Source organism: Nelumbo lutea, chromosome 8 (genome assembly GCF_056320005.1).
Source record: "Nelumbo lutea isolate HS-2025 chromosome 8, American lotus-T2T, whole genome shotgun sequence".
In the NCBI taxonomy this organism is placed as follows: domain Eukaryota; kingdom Viridiplantae; phylum Streptophyta; class Magnoliopsida; order Proteales; family Nelumbonaceae; genus Nelumbo; species Nelumbo lutea.
Genome location: NC_142691.1, coordinates 56,104,387 through 56,125,852, shown reverse-complemented (window position 1 = coordinate 56,125,852; position 21,466 = coordinate 56,104,387). Strand labels below are relative to the sequence as shown.

The following is a 21,466-nucleotide window of genomic DNA, read 5'->3' as shown; positions in this document are numbered from 1 at the left end:
ACTCTACTCTTCCAGTGTGACTGAGTGTGTCTTCCTTTTCTTTGTACATTGTCCACAATATGGTGGCCGGTGTCTCGTCCAAAATTATTACCCTTGGCTAAGCGGTCGTTGAAGCATAACTTTGGGTGTCAAATCCATAGAGAAGTTGATTAAACCAACAAAAGGAGTTATCGCTCAGAGTGAATAACCTAGAAAATTGATTTTCTAAAAATAAAAAAGAAGAGCAAAAACATTTGAATAAAGGTAACGATGATTAAAGTAGTATTGTGATGAACAAGGTTTCGAGATTCACTTGATCGATTTGCTTTAACTAGTCTCAACTTTGATTCTTATTTATCACTCAATTGCAAGTTTCACATCCCAAGCAAACAATCGGAAAATATAACTTTGAAACCAACGATAAGAACAAAAGTATTTGTTCTGAGAGAATTAATTTTCGATGGAGAACATAATGATCTATTCTTACAAGCTACCCAAGAACGACAATATATCAAACTGATAGTATTGCAGTCAAAGATCAACCCATAAAATAAATCTACCCAATCAATTATTTTCTAGCAAATTGCACATAAAAAGAGTATGACTAATCTTATATGGAAATTGAAGAATATAACTTCAGGGTTTATCAAAATAATAGAAGAAATATCTCAAGAACAAAAATAAACATTGAAATCTCTCAAGGAATCAAAGTAAAATAACAAGTAAAACTCATCGATCAAGATCCTCCCTAGCCTTGTTGAAGTTTTAGTCGTGCTTTGACGTCATTCTCCCCTCTTCTCCTTTGTGAAAGAATGAGAAAATAATGCCAAATAACCTCTGAAAATCGTCCCCCTTTTAGGTTAGATTTTTCCTTTTTATTGTACTGCCAAGCTCCTCAATCTGCTCAGCCCGGATCCACGTCTTATCCCCCAATTTTCGCCTAGATAGAGATTGATTTAGAGAAATCTATCAACAGATGAAATGTAACTCTATCTCTTAGTTGTCCTTAGCCTCAAGAATCACCGAATTTTGACATTTGTAAAGAAAGATATGCCCAAAATACTAGACTCTGTTCAGAGTAAAATGAGAAATGAATCAGCACTCATATTTGGACCATGGAACTTGGGTTTGGGTTTCTTGGACCTACCATTCAATTATTAATTACTTCAGCATAAAAATTGCACAAATAATAAAATTGACACTTATAAAATTATTATGGAAAAATATTACTTTTAAACTCTTTATTTTACAAATGTCAATTGTTGAATACACTTTAGATAAACATTTTCATGCTTCCGTCAGCCGGTTCTCATTCAAAGAAAAGGCAACCAGTCTCCAGTCAAAAGTGATCTTTCTGGTAATGTTGAGTGAGGTTAGAGAAATGCCTAACACCTGATAAACATGCAATTTTATTAATTTTTTATGGGACCCCTTACTATAGAGAAGTGAAGTCAATAAACTAATACAACATCCAAGGCTGACATTTCCAACAATACATATATTTGATTATTGTGTTACAAGTTCACCTCTGGCCTAAGTGCCCCCTCAACAAACTTGTCCATGTCACCCCTGCTCTTGTTTATGCATCGGCAATATCATTACTTGATAAGGTATCCACTTGGAAATTGGAATGTCAGATTGGGGACCTGCCTTTTTGCATTCGGGTTTCCTGGTTGGGGCTAAATCAACATCTCTTAACATTTGGAAACCTCTTATAGAAAGAGTGGAGATGAGGTTGGCAAAGTGGAAGGCAAAATATCTCTCATTGCTTGTTGTATTCAGGAATGGTTCTGCCCTCTCTTTGGTTGCAGGTAGATCCCTCCTGTTAGTTTGGAAAGTCTCTTTAACCCATCCTTCTTGAGATGCACCAAAAGAAGAGGCAGAATTTTGTGGAAGTGTGCTAGAGCAGCAATCGTGTGGACTGTTTGGGAGGAAAAGAACTTAAGAATCTTTGAGGATAAAGAAAGAAACAGGGAAGTAATCTTGGAAACTATTACATTTAGAGTTGCTCATTAGGTAAGGACTTTGAATCTATTCTCTGACTTCTCAGATTTCTCAGTGGAGGACTTTTTCCAAAACTGGAGGTCTTGGAGGTTTGGTCTCCCCCAAGCGAAGGTTGGATGAAACTTAACTTCAATGGAAGTAGCTTTGGTAATCCAGGTAATGCAGGAGTTGAAGAATCAAATTTGGAATTTTCTTAAATTTTCTATATTATTGTATATTTGGACAATATGGGTATTTTCGTCATTTTAACTAGCCCTGTGTGGGCCTGCACAATAACATTTTGTTCCTCTAGTTTAGTAGGGCTTGTCTTTCAATTTTCAGTTTATTTGCATCAGTAGATAGAAAGTTATTGTGTTTCTTGATGCACAAGACAATGACTGGTATTTTTGTAATTATAGTGAACAGTATTCCGGACCACACAAGTCACTCTATAAATAGATGTATTCTCTTCCTTTTGAATCTAATGAATGAAGATTTCTTTAGAGCAAGTTTGCTGTATGGAGTGGTTCCTACAAACCCTAGAGTGATTCCAAGACCCCTTGGAGTGATTCCTTGGGATCTCTCTCTCTCTCTCGTGATAGTTTGTTCAAGCCCTACTGCATCACCAGTTCCATCTGGAATTGGAGGAGCAATTAGGAATGGGAGTGGGATCACTTGTGCCTTGTTTTCCAGGCCTATTGAACAGGGTGATTCAGTGAGAGCTGAGCTCTTGGAAGCTATTGTTGGGGTGCAAAAAGCCAAGGAAATGGGGATTACAAGATTGATAATGGAAGGAGATTCAAAAATAGTCATTGGCTGGCTGAAAAAAGAGAGAAGAGGTATTATGGCAATTCAGAAATGAACTCAGGTGGTTCAAGATGCTGTCAAGACATATGCAAGTCCACTTAAGATGTGTTAGGAGGTTTGCTAATGGTTCGGCGGATGGGTTAGCTAAACAAGGAGTGAATAGACATCATTTGTTTTGGGCCTAATGTTAGTTGGGTGTGGGATTCTTTGCTGTATTGGGTGTTATTTCTAAGAACTTGTTGTACTATTCTTTTCTTGAGTTCTAATAAATTTCTTAAAGTAAAGAACTCCAACCACCAATGAAACCAAAATCAGGGAACTGAATTTCTCCACTCACCCCTAGCTGGAAAGACAAATTAGCTAAATGATGAGTAAACAAATTAAGAATTCTCTTAATGAAAAACAAAAGAACAACAATCAAAGGAAGCAGTTAACAACCAAATGCCATGAACAAAAAATTACAATGCAAACAAATTTAGAAGGGCTCTTAGAGACTCTAAGTTGAACTCCATTTCCGATTTGCTTAAGATCCTAGAAGAGGTGGTTTTCGATCCCTCTAGTAGGGATAATAGGATTTGGGTTCCTTCCCCTTCGGGTGTCTTTACTTGCTCTTCCTTTTCCAAAGTGTTAACCAGTCCCAACCAGTTTTAGGGCACCCTTTCTCAGTCCTGGAAATTTGGGGTAGATCAATTCCTCCCAGAGTGGGTGTTTTCTGCTGAGAAGCTTTCTTGGAAAAGTTTAACAGTTGCGACTTACTTCAAAGGAAAAGGCCAAATTGGTGTTTGTCCCCACACTGGTGCATCCTATGCAAGGAGAATGGTGAGAGCTGCTACCACTTAATGGTTTCCTGTCCTTTTGTTTTAGAAATCTGGTGCTTCTGTTCTCTCTTTGGTTGCAGGTGGTCCTCTCCTCCAACTGTGCAGAGCCTGTTTAACACGACACTAGTGAGAGGGTTAAAAAAGAGAGGTAAATTTCTGTGGAGATGTGTAAGAGCAGCAATATGTTGGACAGTGTGGGAGGAAAGAAATCAAAGAATATTCCTTGAAAAAGAAAGAAATAAGGAAGCTATCATTGAAGTAATTTCCATTAGAGTGGCTCATTGGGTTAAGACCTTGCAGTTTTTTGCAGATTAGATAGCAGGAGATATCATTAAGAATTGGAAAGAAATCAAAGAATATTCCTTGAAAAAGAAAGAAATAAGGAAGCTATCATTGAAGTAATTTCCATTAGAGTGGCTCATTGGGTTAAGACCTTGCAGCTTTTTGCAGATTACAAAGCAGGAGATGTCATTAAGAATTGGAAAAAAATGGCTTGGTTAGCTCCCCTGAAATCTACCCCTTCTCCAGTTTGGGTTCCTCCACCCTTGAGCTACACTAAGTTGAACTTTGATGGAAGCAGCGAGGGAAACCCAGGTCCTTAAGGTTTAGGTGGAGCCTTCAGGGGTGAAGAAGGTCAAATTATTGCAATGTATTCGGGGCCTATTGGAAGGTGACTTGAGTCTGATTATTAGGTGGCTGCAGAAGGAAGACTTCAGTTTGTGGAAATACTTAAATGAGAAAAAGAAAATTAAACATTTGACTCAAAATATGGAAGTTCAGTTTCAGTGGACTAAAAGGTGTGCTAATTCCCTGGCAGATTCTTTGACTAAGCAAGGGGTGGGAAGAGCTTGCCTTTTCTGGGCAGCTTTGTAATATGAAGTAACCTTTAGGGAGGGTTAAGAGATCTTACCCTTCCCTCCCATTGTATCCTCCTGTTTAATCTTTCTATTAATAAAAGTTTTCTGTTATCAATCAAAAAATAATAATTCAGAATTAGTCAAATGAAATAGCAACAGGAAAGGCTTAGTACTTACGTTTTGAGTGACAAGACTTTATATTTGTAGATCAACCCTTTGCTTGAAAACCAAGACCCTTGTTATTAACCTCAACCCAACTGCATCCACGAAGCTTATTCACCCCTATTTCCTTCATCAGTGTCCGGACCCTTGTGGCCTCATCCCACTGCTCATTTGAAGCATATATACTGGCAAGAAGCACATAATTCCCAGTATTATCAGGTTCCAACTTGAAGAGCTGCTTGGCAACACTTTCTGCAATTTCAACATTGCCGTATGTTCTACATGCTGCTAGAAGAGAACCCAAAGCTCCTGGATGTGGACCCATTGGCATCCTCTTGACCAATTCATAGGCTTCATCAAGTTGCCCAGCACGTCCAAGCATATCAACAATGCAAGCATAGTGATCAGCACCTGGCTCAATCCTGTAATCTTTTACCATGCTTTCCCAAAATTTTAATCCATCTTCAACGAGCCCTGTATGGCTACAGGCAGTTAATACCCCGATAAATGTGATGTAATCTGGTTCAATGTTATGCATTTGCATTCTACGAAAAACCCCTAGAGCTTTGATTCCATGTCCATGAGAAGCAAGGCCTGTTATGAGCGCACTGTAGGAAAAGACATCAGGACAAAGAATCTCCTCAAATATTCGACAAGCTTCTTTCATGTTTCCACACTTTGCATGCATATCAACTAATGCAGTGAGAACTCTCTCATTTCGCTCAATGCCTATTTGATCCACATAAGATCCAACCCAATTTGCTAGCTCTATGCCTCCTATCTGTGCAGATGCAGAGATTACACCAGTCATTGTTACAGCATCTGGCTTCATCCTTGCCCTTTCCATTCTACAAAAGAGTGCTAGAGCTTCACTGGGCTGTCCATTCTGTGCATACCCCGTAATCATTGCTGTCCAAGAAACCAAATTCCGCTCTGGCATTGCATCAAAGAGAACTCGAGCTGAATTTACCAAACCATTCTTTGTATATCCTACTAGCATTGTTGTCCAAGAAACCACATTCCTTTCAGGCATCTCATCAAAAACTCTCCTTGCTGAATCCAAATCTCCAGCATTAATGTACCCAACAATCATTGCATTCCAGGATATTACATTTCTTTCTGGCATCTGATTGAACACTCTTTCTGCACCTCCCATGTCTTCCCCAAGCTTTGCATGGGCTCCTAAAAGAGCATTGCAAGACACAACATCTCTTTTGGGCATTTCATTGAATGTGCAGTATGAATGATTTAACATGTTGCATTTACCATACATGTCAATCAATGCATTCGAAACTGGAACATATGATAGAAACCCAGTTTTGATAACACGTCCATGGATTTCAACCCCTAGATCAAGTGCTGACAGAGTAGCACAAGAGTTCAGGAGAAATGGATATGTGAAATTATCAGGTTTGAATTGATTTTGGATCATTTGGAGGTAAAGATGGACTGAATGAATGCAAAGTGATGGAACCTTAGAAAAAGCCTTAATGGTGTGATTGAAGAGGGAGAGGCTTGGGTGGGAAACAGAGGAGAAAACACGGTAGATATAGTGAGGCAAAGAGAGACTAGTGTACAGAGAAACAATAGTACAAGCCAAGGAGTTGTTTTGATGGAGACAAGTTCGGATCATGTGAGCATGAATCTGTTTGAGCTGAGAAAGAGAGGTGCATGTCTTTAGCAGAGATGCGGCTCTGTCTACTTTATTGTTTTTGTGGTTCTTGTGGGATCTTTCTTTCATGACACTTTTCTTGTTTGAAAGCAATTAGCGTTTTCTTGAGTTTTCAACCAAAACAGTTTAGACTTTGGAATATGAATGCATGATGGGGTAGAACTGGAATCTAACATACAATGGGACAGGAATAATTAGCATAGATAGAGAGCTGCAATTACAAGTTTAGAGTTTCACTTGTTTAACATGAATGATGTATTTTTTCCTGGTAAGTAATAGTTCTTTTCTGTTCTTTTTTTTTTTAATTCTTTTAACTTCAAAGACAGCTTCTTCAAGAACCAGGATGGTCTTTCCCTCTGTATGCAATTGATATAGCTTCCATCTTCAACCCCGTGAATGAACAAATGGCATTCAAACAATTTGATAAAGTGATGCCATTTTTGCAAGGAGAAGGGGCAATAGAACAATAAAGAGAATAGAGAGTAGAGATTAAATAGTTATGACAATGACCTAGACTGGTCAAACTTTGCCAATGCTAGTGGGTCCAAACTGCCTGAATTTCAAGATGTCCATTGTAACAACATTCTGCTGAAATTGAAAAACGCAACAAAGAACAATTTAGTATTTGATGGATTAAAGTTATTGAAATAAACGAGATATACATAAAAGCTTCTTTATGCCCAAGATAATATGTGATGAAATTGGGTAAGGGCATAACTCTATACTAATAGATAGATATAAACTCTCTCTGAAAAAAAAAATAACATAAGAAAATAAAAAGTGGTCTCTGATTCCCCTTTTGGTATACATTATACGAAACACCAAAAACCTAATCCTATTATATACTGTGAAATAATACAATATGAAATATTGCAAATGCAGTTCACTTCCAATCCTCTATCTCTTAACCTTGATATCAGTTATCTTTTTAAACAGAATTGAGATCACACAAACAAACACAGGACTATGACCCGAATCCTCATATCACTAATAACTCTCAAGTCTAATCTGATCATATTTCCCAACCTAATGTCAGTCAACATAAAACCACTGAAGAAATGCATTATCCCTCTAGAGGGTAAGGACCAAAAGAAAAGCCCCTTGCCTGTCCAAAGCAGTGCCTTAGTCTATCCAAACAACCAAGTACAATATTGATTAAATTTAAGAAATGAAGACATCTCAGCTCAACTAATCTCAGTTTTAATGCCGACTATTTGGGATCTGCTATGTGAATCCTGTCCAGCCATTTAACACATTCATGTACATTATCCACCACCCCCCACCCCATTTTGGTAACCACTTTTCTACTAGTATGTATTGCTAAAAATATCAAAATTTGCAATAATGTCAAAGCGAATTATGCTCCACCATCCTGCATTCTTCATCCATCTCTACCACAGTTAGTAAGTTGGTCCAAATGCATTACACACCCATCAAGTGAAGACTGCTGGAGCTGAAGGAGCCCTGTAACTTCCTCTTGTATTTTACAAGTGAATAACTGTTATGAATATGAGTATTCTAGATATTGAGTTCCATGCTTATGGCCTAATGCTACTTTGGGGATTACCTAATCTGTCTAATCTGTATGGTGTGAGCATAGATGCGGGTCCTTCATAATTACTTGTGGTTTCAGTCCTTCAATAAAGTGTGTTTAAAGTAAAGAACTGTGCCAGTTATCTGGAATTTCTGTTGGACAAAATATTCATTCTGGTTTTACCCAGATAATGAAATTGAATCAAAGAAACTTTCTGTGATGGCACAAGTGTGTCAAGTGAATTTGGAGCATCAAACATAGGTTCAGAAAAGTGTTTGTTTGCAACGAGTTTAAAACTGTCTTATCATTTTCCAGCTCTTACAGTCATTACAGTACTAGTCCCTGGTCATAACATCTGGGCTGTTTTTTTTTTTTTCTGAAGGATAAAAGAGAATTTCAGTGATAGTTGGGTAGTAAAGATAGAATTTGTTTCTGTAATTCCCTTGCTTGCCATCTCCATAGTATTTGATTCAGCAGGAGGTGTATTATCAGGTTAGTGGCAACCATAGTTTCTGTAGTAATGGATTGCATTAATTTCTGTCTTTTCACTGATGCAAGATTTCTACATTTTTACAGACATCCTCAAGAGGATGTGGTTGATAAGCACTTGGCTGCATGGACCAACCTGGATCCTTTTGCACTATTGGCATGCCTTTGATGATCCTACTTAGTTTTTAAGTTGGGCTAGATGCTAAGATGAGCTACCATTTAAGGGGATGTTCACCAATACATGTAATTTTGTTTATGAAAACAGAAACAACTGCTATATCAACAAAATCATATTATTTTTGCTGATCTTACAGTTGTTTTTATTTAAAAAAAAAATCATAAACATTGGAGATTGAAGAACACTCCCTAAACCAATTAGCATATCTGAAATACCTGTTAAATGTGTAGTCAATCATTAATGCTTGTATAGGAAACTTTATGATGGCCTGTTATATCATATTATAATCTTCAAGGAACGGGGGGAAAACACCTCAACAAGAACTTCCTCATCTTCTATAACATGGAACTCGCCGTGAATGTACATGGACACCAAGACTGGTGTAACTACATGTGATAGTAGAGCCATAAACAATGATGGGTTGCTTGGTTACAAGTTTGTTAAAATTCCTTAGTTATGGCAAATATATGTATATATTGCGAAAAGCCAAAGCATGATATATTTCAGCTTCTGCAGCTCCTCGGTCCCCTATTTGCGATGGATTTCCAAATTATTGGTGTTTATCAAGCATTACTGAAGATCAAGGAAGAATTAACTTTTTTTTTTAATTTCAAGTAAAAATACATAAGAAACTTTATGATGGCTTGTTATATCATATTATAATCTTCAAGGAACAGGGGGAAAGCACCTCAACAAGAACTTCCTCATCTTCTATAACATGGAACTCACTGTGAATGTACATGAAGGACACCAAGACTGGTGTAACTACATGTGATAGTAGAGCCATAAACAATGATGGGTTGCTTGGTTACAAGTTTGTTAAAATTCCTTAGTTATGGCAAATATATGTATATATGGTGAAAAGCCAAAGCATGATATATTTCAGCTTCTGCAGCTCCTCGGTCCCCTATTTGCAATGGATTTCCAAATTATTGGTGTTTATCAAACATTACTGAAGATCAAGGAAGAATTAACTTTTTTTTTTAATTTCAAGTAAAAATACATAAGAAACTTTATGATGGCCTGTTATATCATATTATAATCTTCAAGGAACAGGGGGAAAGCACCTCAACAAGAACTTCCTCATCTTCTATAACATGGAACTCACTGTGAATGTACATGAAGGACACCAAGACTGGTGTAACTACATGTGATAGTAGAGCCATAAACAATGATGGGTTGCTTGGTTACAAGTTTGTTAAAATTCCTTAGTTATGGCAAATATATGTATATATGGCGAAAAGCCAAAGCATGATATATTTCAGCTTCTGCAGCTCCTCGGTCCCCTATTTGCGATGAATTTCCAAATTATTGGTGTTTATCAAGCATTACTGAAGATCAAGGAAGAATTAACTTCTTTTTTAATTTCAAGTAAAAATACATAAGCAGTTGCTACAACTGGAAATCAGTGCAATATATTTTAAAACCTCAAGCCCAAACCTAGGAACACTCTGAGAAGACAAAATCTGAACTACAGAAACCTTAAAAGACAGAACATTTGAGGAAACCACTTTACAGAACAGATCATAAAATCATGTTTTTCTCATAATTAATGAAATATTTTGTGTTGCTGATAAGAAAAAAAAAACAGCAGCCCCCTCAACTGGAAAAAAACCATATCTTGGTGTATCTCTTGCCACCAGCCTCAATGCATCAACGACCCCTAGGCCCCAGATTGCTACAACACCCTATCGAAATTTCAACCCTATTTAATATGCAAGAGCAGAGAGATGCAACAAAATTAAAGTTGCTGTTGGTGAGAGAAAATCAAATAGTAGAGTTAAATATGCCTTCGCATAGCAAACAGTGCTATGAAATCGAAGTTGTACTTTGGGGACAGTGACACTTTGCTCCCCCGAACTTTGTTTTGCAACAAAGACCCCTTGGACTTTTGGAATTCAACACTTTGGCCCACTAGCATGCTCTTAACTTCATGGGTATTCCTAAAACCCCAAACTACTCTTATTTTACGAGACCATTTTGCCCTTTAACTTAGTTTTTCTAAAATCCCAACTTTTACATTTTTTCTCAACTTTCTTTCAACAAAATCCATCCTGAGAATGCATAGAGAATGATCAATTTGTTAACACCTTAAAGGGATGGCAACAGGACAGATTTAGGGAGGGTATTATAAATTCTAGACCCTGTTCACCTCCCTAGACTTCCCAACCCATACCCCACCCCAAACCCATAGTGGGTTGGATTTTCAAATTCCGGACTCTTCCTACACAAGAAAATGCAAAGCCCTCCCTACATAGCAAGTTGCAAAACCCTCTCACTTCAGTTCTTTTCTTTTACCTCCGGCTGTTTTCTACCCCAGATTTTCCATGATGCTCCTAGAGACTTTTATTTTCTCAGCCTTTTTTAACTTCCCTCCAGAGATTCTTCTTTTTTCTTGTACTCCTCAAGGAGAGCACATATTAGTTCTCATATCCTCTCTAATTCCTCCTCTTGCTTCATTTTCAAAGATAACTCCTCCTTTTCACAACTCTTAACCATCTTGTCACCTTCCCCATCCTTTTCCTCAGATTTAAGTGGACACTCTCCAAAATATGTAACTTCCTTGGACTTTCCAAAGTTTTCCACCACCTCTTGATGCTCGTACTCCTCAAGAAGAGCACAGATTTGACCCCAAATTCTCTCATTCCTCCTGCTTCTTTTTCCAATGGTAATTCTCCCTCTTCTCCTACGCAACCACTACCCACTTTCTCAGAGATCCCACCAGTGGCCATTCCTTCCAGTTGGGACGATGGGATACCTGTTCTAGGCACAGAACCCACATTAGTACCCAAAACCAAATTGACAAACATGCCTGGACCCATAGTTGTCAAGCACGCCTAGGTGACAAGGCAACCTTGGAGTCTTGCCTCACTTAATCACCAAGCAGTTCTGTATATTGAGTTATAAAATACTTTCAAATTTGTAATTTTTGGAGATTATAATTATCAAATAGACATTATTAAACTAGAATATTCATTTTGTCTGCTTATATACTAATTTCTTTTTATTATTTTCTTATTTGTTAGGGTTTAATCAACACAGACATTGCTAACTGCTGTATTGAACCCTCACATACTTCAAAACCTGAACCAATAAGTAAGGAAGAACTTGAAATTTTGTCTAATCAACACATTTTTTCACTTTTTCCTTTCTTATTTTCTTATAAGGGTTCATCCCCTATATTTTTTGAGTTTTCTTTTCTTTCTTCTTTTTCTTCTCATGAAAATGTTCAATACTTTAACATGAAGTTTATACTTTTCTTATGAAAATTATGGAAGATAAAGGAAATATGGTTATGGAACCTAGGGATAGGACATATGTTTTTCTACTTGAAAAAAAAAATCCATCGCCCATGTTGCCTAGCCTCGCCTTGGCGCCTTCAAAACTATGCCTGGGCAATTGGGTGAGGAGTGAATGGGCAAGGGAACTTAAGTCCCAGTGAACCAGGTTCAACTGACACTATGTTAAACATAGCATCTAAATCCACCTTAAAGTGTTGTCCCCCAACCATTGACTCTATGTCCAATGGCCGGAGTGATATCTGTTCCTATAAGTCACTAGCACGAAAGGATTGCACCTCTGGAAAGGGATCACTTGTTGGGTTAGGTGTACTCTGCAATTCCTCTGTAACTTCTGCTAACTTTACTGCACCTCTTGGTGATGTACAAACTTGGGAGAAATCCTCCTGAACCTCTGCTAAGGAATCAAACGCAACATCCTCTAAGAACAGCATCTCTGTGCTTAAACTATCTTCTTCAAAAATATCCTTCGCCTACCGCAACTCCACATTTCCAAGGCTAAAAGTATCCTCTTCAGAATCAGATGATACTTCCTCCCCGTCAGAATTTCCGGGCTGGGGTGGGCTGAAATGATCACCCCTACCCAGTGGCCTCATCTTGAACCGGCATCTGACCCTTTAAGTTAGCCCCCCTTATGGTTTGACCCGACAGTTCACCCTTCTTTATCCCTTTCTTTTAAAGTGGGGCTCAGACGGGCTGTTTAAACCATTCGAAACCCCTCTTTTGGCACCATCCATAGCCACCTGAGCATAGGTTACAGTAGGCGCCACTCCAATTTCTTGATGCACGCGTCTTTGACTTGCCATACTTGCCAAAACCTTCGAAGAACCTAATGAAGTTTGCTTATCCATTTTTGTGAAATTTCTAACTGACCGTTGGTCCTCTGGTCCCAAACTTCCATGTGGCACCTGTGTTTCAACCCTCTCATCTCCTTCCTTTCTACCCTCCTTCCACATTGCTGCTTCAATGGAGGAAACCAGCCACACCGGAATAAACAAGCTGTCCACATAGAAAGCCACCTTCCTGAGAATCTCCTCTGGTTTAACTCCACTCAATATAAGTGTTCCTGATTGATGATCTCCCCTAAATTCACCACCAAAACAGGCACCACATGGTTCTAAAGATGAAAAGAAAATCCAATCACCCGAACCACCGACCCATCTTCAACGGAAAATTTCCTAGAATTAGAGGAAGGAGTCCACTTAAACACACTAAAAGACCCCACACTTCTTGAAAATCCAAAGCTGCACTTTCTACCACATTATCAATAGGGTTGAACACTGCTTTAATACCATCAAAGGGAGTTAGTATAAAGGTGCTTCTGAGTTTTGAGTCTCAACTTACACTGCAAAAGATCAGCAACTTCTTTCCCAATATTTTTTCCTCGTTAATAGTGACAGTTGGGGTTGGTTGTTCTGTGTACCATAGCAGAGAATTCCTGCCAAGGGCTGTGTACCATAGCAGAGAATTCCTGCCAAGGGGCTTAGAGGGAGTTTCTGCTACTTTGACTTCTTTAACCTCCTGATTTCCTGTCTTCCAATGGTCAAGAATAGCATTAAAATCTGCTGCAACCTGCAACCCTTTGCCACCCTTTACTGTTTTTACCTTTAGGGAAGCAAACCATTTGCTTCTTCCCTTTGGCATTCCTTTTACACTCCGGTACATACCTTCTTCCTGTTAATGTATAATTTTTCTTCCAACTTGGTTTCTTTTCTTTTCTGCAGCCTCAGCCATAAAGTCCTTGAGCCATTCTACCATCTCTGAACCTTCTATCAAAAATGTTGCCATCTTCGTTTCTATTATCTTCAAACTAGGGCGTCCCTTGGTTCCCATCTCCTGAAACAGAAAGTCAGCTTCCACTTTCAGAGATTTTCTCCACTTTGAGATTGCCACAAACTTTACCTCTCTTCCCTTTCCTTTCATTCCACCAACAAGGTCCAAAGTGCTTCAAGCACTAAATTCAAGCATGCAAAACTCTCAAGGTGTTTGTTCATCTCCTAGTTGCATACTTGCATTACTGTTTTTTTCTTTGTTGAACTTCAAAAAAAGGTATAATTAACTCTACTATTTGATTTTCTCTCACGAACTGCCATTTCAATTTTGCTGTATCTCCCTACTCTTGCTTTTAAAATAGGGTTGAAAATTCAATTTGGAGTTGTAGCGATCGAGGGCCTAGGGGTTTTGTCTATGCATCGACACCTGTGGCAAGAGGCAAGAGCAGACAAGATATGGTTTTTTTTCCAGTTGAGGGAGTTACTGTTCATTTGGGTTTTCCAGATTTCATGATATGTTCTGTAAGTGGTTTACTCAAATGTCTTGTCTTTTAGGGTTTCTGTACTTCAGATTTTCCTGGGTTTGGGTATGAGGTTTTAAAATATATTGCACTGATTTTGGATTGTTGCAATTGATATGTATTACTACTTGAAATTCAAAAAAAAAAAAACAGTTAATTCTTCCTTGCTCTTCATCAATGCTTGATAAAGACCAGTAATTTGGAAGCCCATTGAAAATAGGGGACCAAGCAGCTACAGAAGCTGAAATATATCATTCTTTGGCTTTTTGCCAGATATGCATATATTTGCTATAACCAAGGAACTTTAAACCAAACTTGTAATCAATCAACCCAGCTGTGGCACTGGGAAGCAGCTCACTTAGGCTGAATTGGAATTGCCAACCATCATTCAAGTGCAATGAAGGTGATGGAACCTTCGTAAATTATACAAAAAATCGTTTTGTTTATTAGTGACTCCAAACCCGAGGCATTGGCTGAATCAGCCTGGGTAAGACTCGGATGAGAGAGGAAAGGGATCAGACACTCCTCTCCCATTTATAATAGATGGGGCCCACACAAGGGTTCGAAAGAACAGAAGAAGCACAACACAAATGCATGATTCTTAATCAATGTAAAATAAGAATCTAAAGCACCAGCAAGAAGACAAAATAAGATTATCCTTACGCAAGAAAACCCTTTTTACTAACATTTATCTACTTATTTATTTTATTTAGTTGTTGAATTATTATTTATTTTATTATGTTTTTGGTTTTATCACCTTTTTATTATTATTACATATTTTTATTATTTTATTTATTTTTTATATATTATATTTTTATTTTTAGTTTATATTAAAAAACATTTATTATTTACGCATATATGTCATTATTATTATTCCTCTCCCTTTTTACTTTATTTTCATACCCCCTTTTTTCATTTATTATTCTTTCTCTTTTTTATCCTTATTTCTTATTTATTTATTCATTTACTTTGTCTATACACACACACTAATAGATACATAGCCCCTTTAGAAATCATTTATTTCCTGACACAATGACTGCCCGAACATAGTGAAAGGAAACAGATCTCGACAAGCGATGAATTATATTACTTGCCCTCCTCCAGTCCAAGCCGAGTCCTGTTAGATGGACCCTATCCTCACCTATCTATAGCATGGAGCAACTCCCCTCTAACAAGGATGAAGGGAGGAGAGTCCGACAGCAGGTTGGCTACTATGTTGTGCTCGAAGCCAAGCCCTTGGCGACCATCACGGCAAAAATGATCCAAAACGTCTTCTGCAAAAATGTCATCTGCCACTTCGGCATCCCCCACATGCTCATCACTGACAACGGCAAACAGTTCGATGACGCTAGGTTCAGCGAATGGTGCGCAAGCCTCGGCATCAAGCAACAATACACCTCGATAAGCTACCCCCAAACCAATGGCCTATCTGAGGTCACCAACAAAACCATCCTAGAGGGACTAAAGACAATATTGGATAAAGCCAAGGGTCTTTGGGCCGACGAGCTATACAGCGTCCTATGGGCCTACCAAACGACACCTCGAACAGCCATGGGTAAGACCCCGTTCAACTTGATTTACAGAACCAAGGCCGACGTTAGCCCACTACCTAGTGCAAACTAGAATGAACAAACACACTAAAACAGGCAACGTTACTTCGCTGAGGCAAAAGCACTCCGCGACCTAGGTCAGACACCACTAGCTAGGCCTTGGCTACACGTGAATCCATTCACTAAGCCTCCAAGGTATGCTAAGCCAGGAGAGCTAAGGCATTCGCCTCCCTTTCCTTCTCGCAAAGGAAAGGGACCCTAAACCCTCGACGACAGAGCTCGGCATCGGCCTAACTACCTTGGTTGGCTAGGAGAGTTTAGGCATTCGCCTCACTTTCCTTCTCGCTAAGGAAAGGGGCCTCAAACCCTCGATGGCGAAGATCGACCTCAGCCTAATTACCTTAGTAAGAGAGAAGAGTAGGCTAGTTGGACTAGGGCATTCGCCTCCCTTTCCTTCCCGCTAAGGAAAGGGCCTCGAGCCCTCGGCGGCAAAACTCTACCTCGGCCTAACTTCCTTACCTTAAAGTCCTAAGCCAATGGCTAAGTAAAAGACAACAAATTTTTCGCTACTTGTGACCTATTGGAGGGGGGCATTGGCCCCTAGCACAACAAAAAAGAAAATGCAAAGAAAAAGAAAAAGAAAAAAGGCACAAGTTGGACAAAAAATTTTGTTCATTCATTCATTTGTATATCATTTTGAGCTTTACAAAAAAACGGCCTCGATTGGAAAAGGCCAAGCCCCTTACAAAAAATAATAAGCAAGCAAAAGCAAAAAAAGGAGACTTCACGGAAGAGTTCCCAGCCCTGTTTGAGCAGGCTGCTCATCGCCAGCATGTCCCTCGGATGGTTGCACCATCTTAGCTGGCCCCGTCGCCTCAGTCACCAGATCAAGCTGGACTCCCAACTGGCTAACGTCAAAGTCAGGCTGCAGCACCAGCACTTGGGCCTTGGCGTCTTCGATGCCCTCCAAATAGGAGATGACAGCAAACTTGGCCATTTCATCCTGATAAGCCTCAATGGTCTTCCATTCATCCATAGCCCGGGCCAAGGCCTCTTATGCTTTCTTCTCAGCGGCTCGAGCTTCTCCTTGGCCTCCTTTAGTTTCTCCTCAGCCTCACTCAAAGAGGCCTAGGCAGCCTGTAGTTGCTCCCTCTTGGCCAAGACCTCGGCCTCCATCTCCTTTCAACAATCATGCTCCTTACACACTGCGTGCGAAGCCTCAGCTAGCTAACGTTGCAGCGGATCATTCTCCTCCGACAAGGTCCTAAGTTGTTGCAGGAGGACCTCAACCTTGCCACATAGGCCAACGGCAATTAAAGACGTTTGCAAGGAAGAAACGACCGCCAGATAAAGAAAAGTGAAGAAAAAGAATGACTATGGAAGGAAAGAGAGTCTCACCTCAGCCAAGTGATCTAACAGGGTGTCCCGGACACCCTAGATGCTCACCTGGCTCCAGGACTGCTTATCCCCAGTCGGGACCATCCCAGTCACCAGGGCTCGACCGACCCCTGGGGTGCTCAATGTGTCGCCTTCTCGAACGCTCCAATGAGGTAGGAAGATGTGTTGTGCCGGCAGTGGCATGTCGTCGCGATGGTCTGAAGAATGGGGCCCTGACTAGTGCGAGCCCCCGGCAACGCCCTCGGCTGATCGCTCCCTCATCGCCAATCTTTTTCCCCTCAGAGGTTGGATGGCCTCGGCTAGTCTCTTCGGAGTGGGCTCCTTCCTCCTATGGGCCTCAACGAGAGCCTTTGCTCGAGGTATTCCATCACAGCAACAGATTCCTTTGGTGTAGACTTCCTCGACGACCCTCCACCCAAAGTCCTCTTGTTGGACTCGGCCATTTGCATAATCTTGTCTTTAATGCCGCCCTCCATCTCTGCAAAGCACCACAAGGCATGTTAGCATGCAAGTAAAGTAAAAAGAAAAGGTGACGTGTACAACCAACAGGAGGAGTGCCCCTACCAAGACGGGTAGGGTTGAGACCAGCCCACACCAAGCCATCCTCCGCCACCTAGGGCTCAGCATGAATCGTCCCCGACAGCTGAATCCGGGTCATCATGTCAGCGTCGTTGTTATTATATGGTTGTATCCTCTCGGCCATGAGATCCAGCTTCCCCCAATCATACCTGAAAGGCCAACCCTCCAGACAAGATATGAAGAAGTACTTCTTCTTCCAATTGTGGATGGACGACAGGTTGTCCACCACTCTACCCTGTCGGCCCTGAAAGTAGAATAAACTATCCCCGACAAGGCGCTTCCTCAAGGTGAACATGCACCAGAAGATATTCACAGTCCCGTGCACACCTCGAAGGTGAGCCATCACCAACACAACTAGGGGTGATCATGGGTCGGGCCGGGCCGGGACGAGCTTTGCCTTCATAACAACGGGCTTAGGCTAGGCCTGGGCCCGGCCCAACCCGCATTATGGGCCTAAAAATATAAGCCCAGGCATGGGCCCGGGCCCGGGCCGGGCTAGACCAAGTTTCTAGGCCTAATTATTGTATTTCAATTCCAAAATTAAACAATTGTACTTTTATAGTAACCTATAAGAAACTTTAAACTTAATATCAAGATAAAAACTTCTAACATAAAAGAAATTAAATAATTATAGCTTGTAATTTATAAGTTTCAATTGGTCATTAGTATGCTAAAAATGATAATTTTAACAAACAAATTCTTCTATCAACAAAAAATCAACCTAGAACCTATAATATCTATCAAAAAATAACAATCCATTGTCATGTAATATCCACAAAACAACTTTAAACATCTATAAGGGGGCTCCATCTTCCATTCAACTCCTACAAATAAAAAGTGAAATAAAAAGATATTAGCAAACTAAGAAAAAATAGCTCAAATTAATGTAAATAAATAAGTAATAGAATATTGAAAATGGTTTCAATTTTACCCAAAACTTGCTACCACTCTAAACTTCAGATTTATCTTCATCAATGGAGTCTTCATCACTACAAGATTCGTCTTTTGGTGAAAGAGAGAGATTGGGCGTGGCGGTGCTTTTGTGAAATTGGTGAGAGAGAGAGAGAGCTGAGACGATTAGGATTTAGTAATTTCTATATTTCATTAAATATTAAAATAGAATTTGGTAAGGTCTAAGACAATAGGATTAAAATCTTTAATCTCCTACAAATCTCTATTAATCTCTATTTTATATATAAAACATCAATTATCAAAGAATTTTAAATAACATATATACATAAAGATATATATTGTTTATAAATATCCGGGCTAGGCCTAAAAATTAGACCCAAGCCCAACAATAAATTTTGCAGGCCCGGGCCCAAGTCAGGCCTCAACAAAAAGCCTAGGCCCAAGCCCGGATTTTTCGGGTCAGGCTGGGCCTAGCTGAAATGATCACCCCTAAACACAGCTATGATAGTCCTAACGGCATTGAGGGCTAACTGACTGAGGGAAAGGTTGTAACAATTCAAGAGCTTAGAGACGAGAGGAGGGATAGGGTCCCTCCAACATGTGGGAGATCGTAGCACTCGAGACCGGAATCAGAATATGACATGGTTGAAAGAGAAGGACTTTACCTAGCTAGTTGGGTTTGAAGAAGAAGGCCTAGATTGATGGCCAAGGTCTCTGGAAGATCAAACACAAGCGAGCAAATGGTGGGGGGCTGCCTCAACCAACAACCCTATTTAAAGGAAAACGTATAGCTCAAATCACTTCAATCCAACGGCCGCGAAGCCGCCGACCTGACAGCTTAAATCAACACATGCCACGTGGCGTCAACCTCAGGAATGTGAAACGACGCCGAGCGAGTTAGCCGGTTTGCCTGCCAACTCCAGGTCAAAAGTAGCCCAACCCGAGCGACCCGTCACCCATCTCGCATTAAGCCACGACCAACTGACTTGTCACCCATCTCGCGTACAGCCGCGGTCAACCGACACGTTGCCCATCTTGCACACAGCCACGACCAATCAACCTGTCGCCCGCCTCACACACAACCACAACCAGTCAAAGCCAACGCCCATCCCGTGTACGGATCCAAGACGACACCCGTGAGGAACACGGCCGATGAATGCGGATGCCTCACGCCCATACTGGGCATGGCTTCGCACCCTCAACCCTCCATAATTCTCCTAAGAGGTGGAGTCAACAACGAAGCAACTGCCACAGGATGACCAAGTGACACTCTCTTTGGTCAAAGTCGAGGCCTTCACTTGACGCACCATCCAACGCCTTTAAGGGACATCGTGACACTCTCTTCAATCGAAGCCAAGGTCTTCGATTAGCATGCCACTTGACCTCGTCCACTATGGCCTCGAGAGGGGGGGGCAAGTGATTAAGGCACATATGGCAAAGCCTAGGATGGCGCTATGTGGCATCGGCCTGATGCAATCCTAGCCACCCACCGCTAACCACCTCCAACTACTCCAAGGCAAGGTCAAGTATAAATAGGGGTGTCTATCTCAAGGTAATCCATCTCGATCAATCTTGCTCTCCTGCTTACTACCTCTCGAATGATCCCATCTGAGCCCTCATCTCAAACCTGATTTGACCCCTCTCATATGCTTGACTAACTTGACCGCCGGAGTCTCCGCCCTAGGATAACACCCAAGACCTCTGACGTGTACTCTCTTGCTCTCAGGTTGGACACATCGGCCTCAGCCAAAGAAGCGGAGTTACCTTGCCCTCGGCCCCATGCAACAGGATGAAATCCCCATACTGTGACTAACCCCTCATATTTGTTACAGAAGATAAATGCATGCCTGTTAATCAAGTCAGAATCCCTGAACGACACCCGAACAGTAAAGCTTCTTCGCCAAACAATAACAGTAATAGATTGCATGGTTAACACTGAACGACAGAACTGAAACCTGCTGCAATGGGTATCTGAGGTTTTAACTGACCAGAAAAAGAAAAAAGAGAGGCTTACCAGGGATGCGGCAGTCGTTGCAATAGAGGATATCTACTGGAGACACCAGAATGAAGGTCCTCGGTCTTCCAATGGTGAGGACAATGGCCCTCGGTCTTAGTTACAGGCGGAGACACCAGAACGGGGGTGCCGCCCGTGGGATTCGTACGGCGGAGAAGTGTGTCAGAAAGAGAGAGGTGCGGCCAGGAGAAGGGATCTAAACGAGAAAGGATCAATGGAATGGAGTGAGAGCGCCGGAGGTGGAGTTGTAACAGTGGTGTGCTATGGCGTTTGTTCGGTGGAGGAGCAGAAAACAGGGGAAAGGTGAGCGATGCAGAGAGAGCCGGGAAGGCGAAAAGAGGAGAAATAGTAAGGGTTTGGAAAAGAGAGAGGAAGACGGGGAAGAAAACACCACCACTGCCGGAAGTTGCAGCGGCGGCAGTGTATCAGGTTAAACGCAAAACAGATAGAGGCAGCATCAGAATTGGATCCGCTACCGACCTCAGCCACATCCCACCGTTTATTGGTAACATCTCCCATGTATAATAAGATAACAATGTACGGCTTGTCCATGTTTTTAATACACGGTTAGGATATGTGGGTGTTTCCAGGCACTATCGGATGTGAGATGTTGAGCAGGGACAGTTACCCTAAGAATATTTTCATAATTTTGGGTACTTTGAAGAGGTAATTTTGTCATTTCTTGGATTTAAGGAGGGTCAAGAGTAGAGATGGGCTTTGGCGGTCTCATCTGTATGGGTTAATAGGATTGGTCAAAATATAATCTTTTTAATTAAAAGTATAGATTGGGGTATTTTCGGGTTTTGAGTAATTTTAGACTGATTAATGAGGTCAATTTGACCCAGTTACACATGGATCAAGTCCATTTGGAGGGAGAATGGTTTGGTCAATAAGAACCCTTGAAATAGAATCTTTGCCAAATGAATCTTTGCCAACTTGACC

The 21,466-nt window shown here is 40.7% G+C and overlaps 1 pseudogene across 9 annotated transcripts; it reads right to left on the bottom strand.

The window, feature by feature from the left end:
- Positions 1-519: 519 nt before the first annotated feature.
- Positions 520-21,259, bottom strand: LOC148844311 (putative pentatricopeptide repeat-containing protein At5g37570 pseudogene; annotated as a pseudogene). 9 transcript variants are annotated; one of them, XR_016103404.1, is made up of 4 exons: positions 20,525-21,040; positions 4,622-6,866; positions 3,526-3,695; positions 520-919 (listed from the first exon to the last, which is right to left on the bottom strand). The product of XR_016103404.1 is annotated as a putative pentatricopeptide repeat-containing protein At5g37570 pseudogene, transcript variant X4 (transcript). The 9 variants fall into 9 exon arrangements; XR_016103406.1 differs by having other exon boundaries at positions 4,622-6,863; positions 20,525-21,018; XR_016103400.1 differs by having other exon boundaries at positions 563-1,048.
- Between the last annotated feature and the right edge of the window lie 207 nt (positions 21,260-21,466).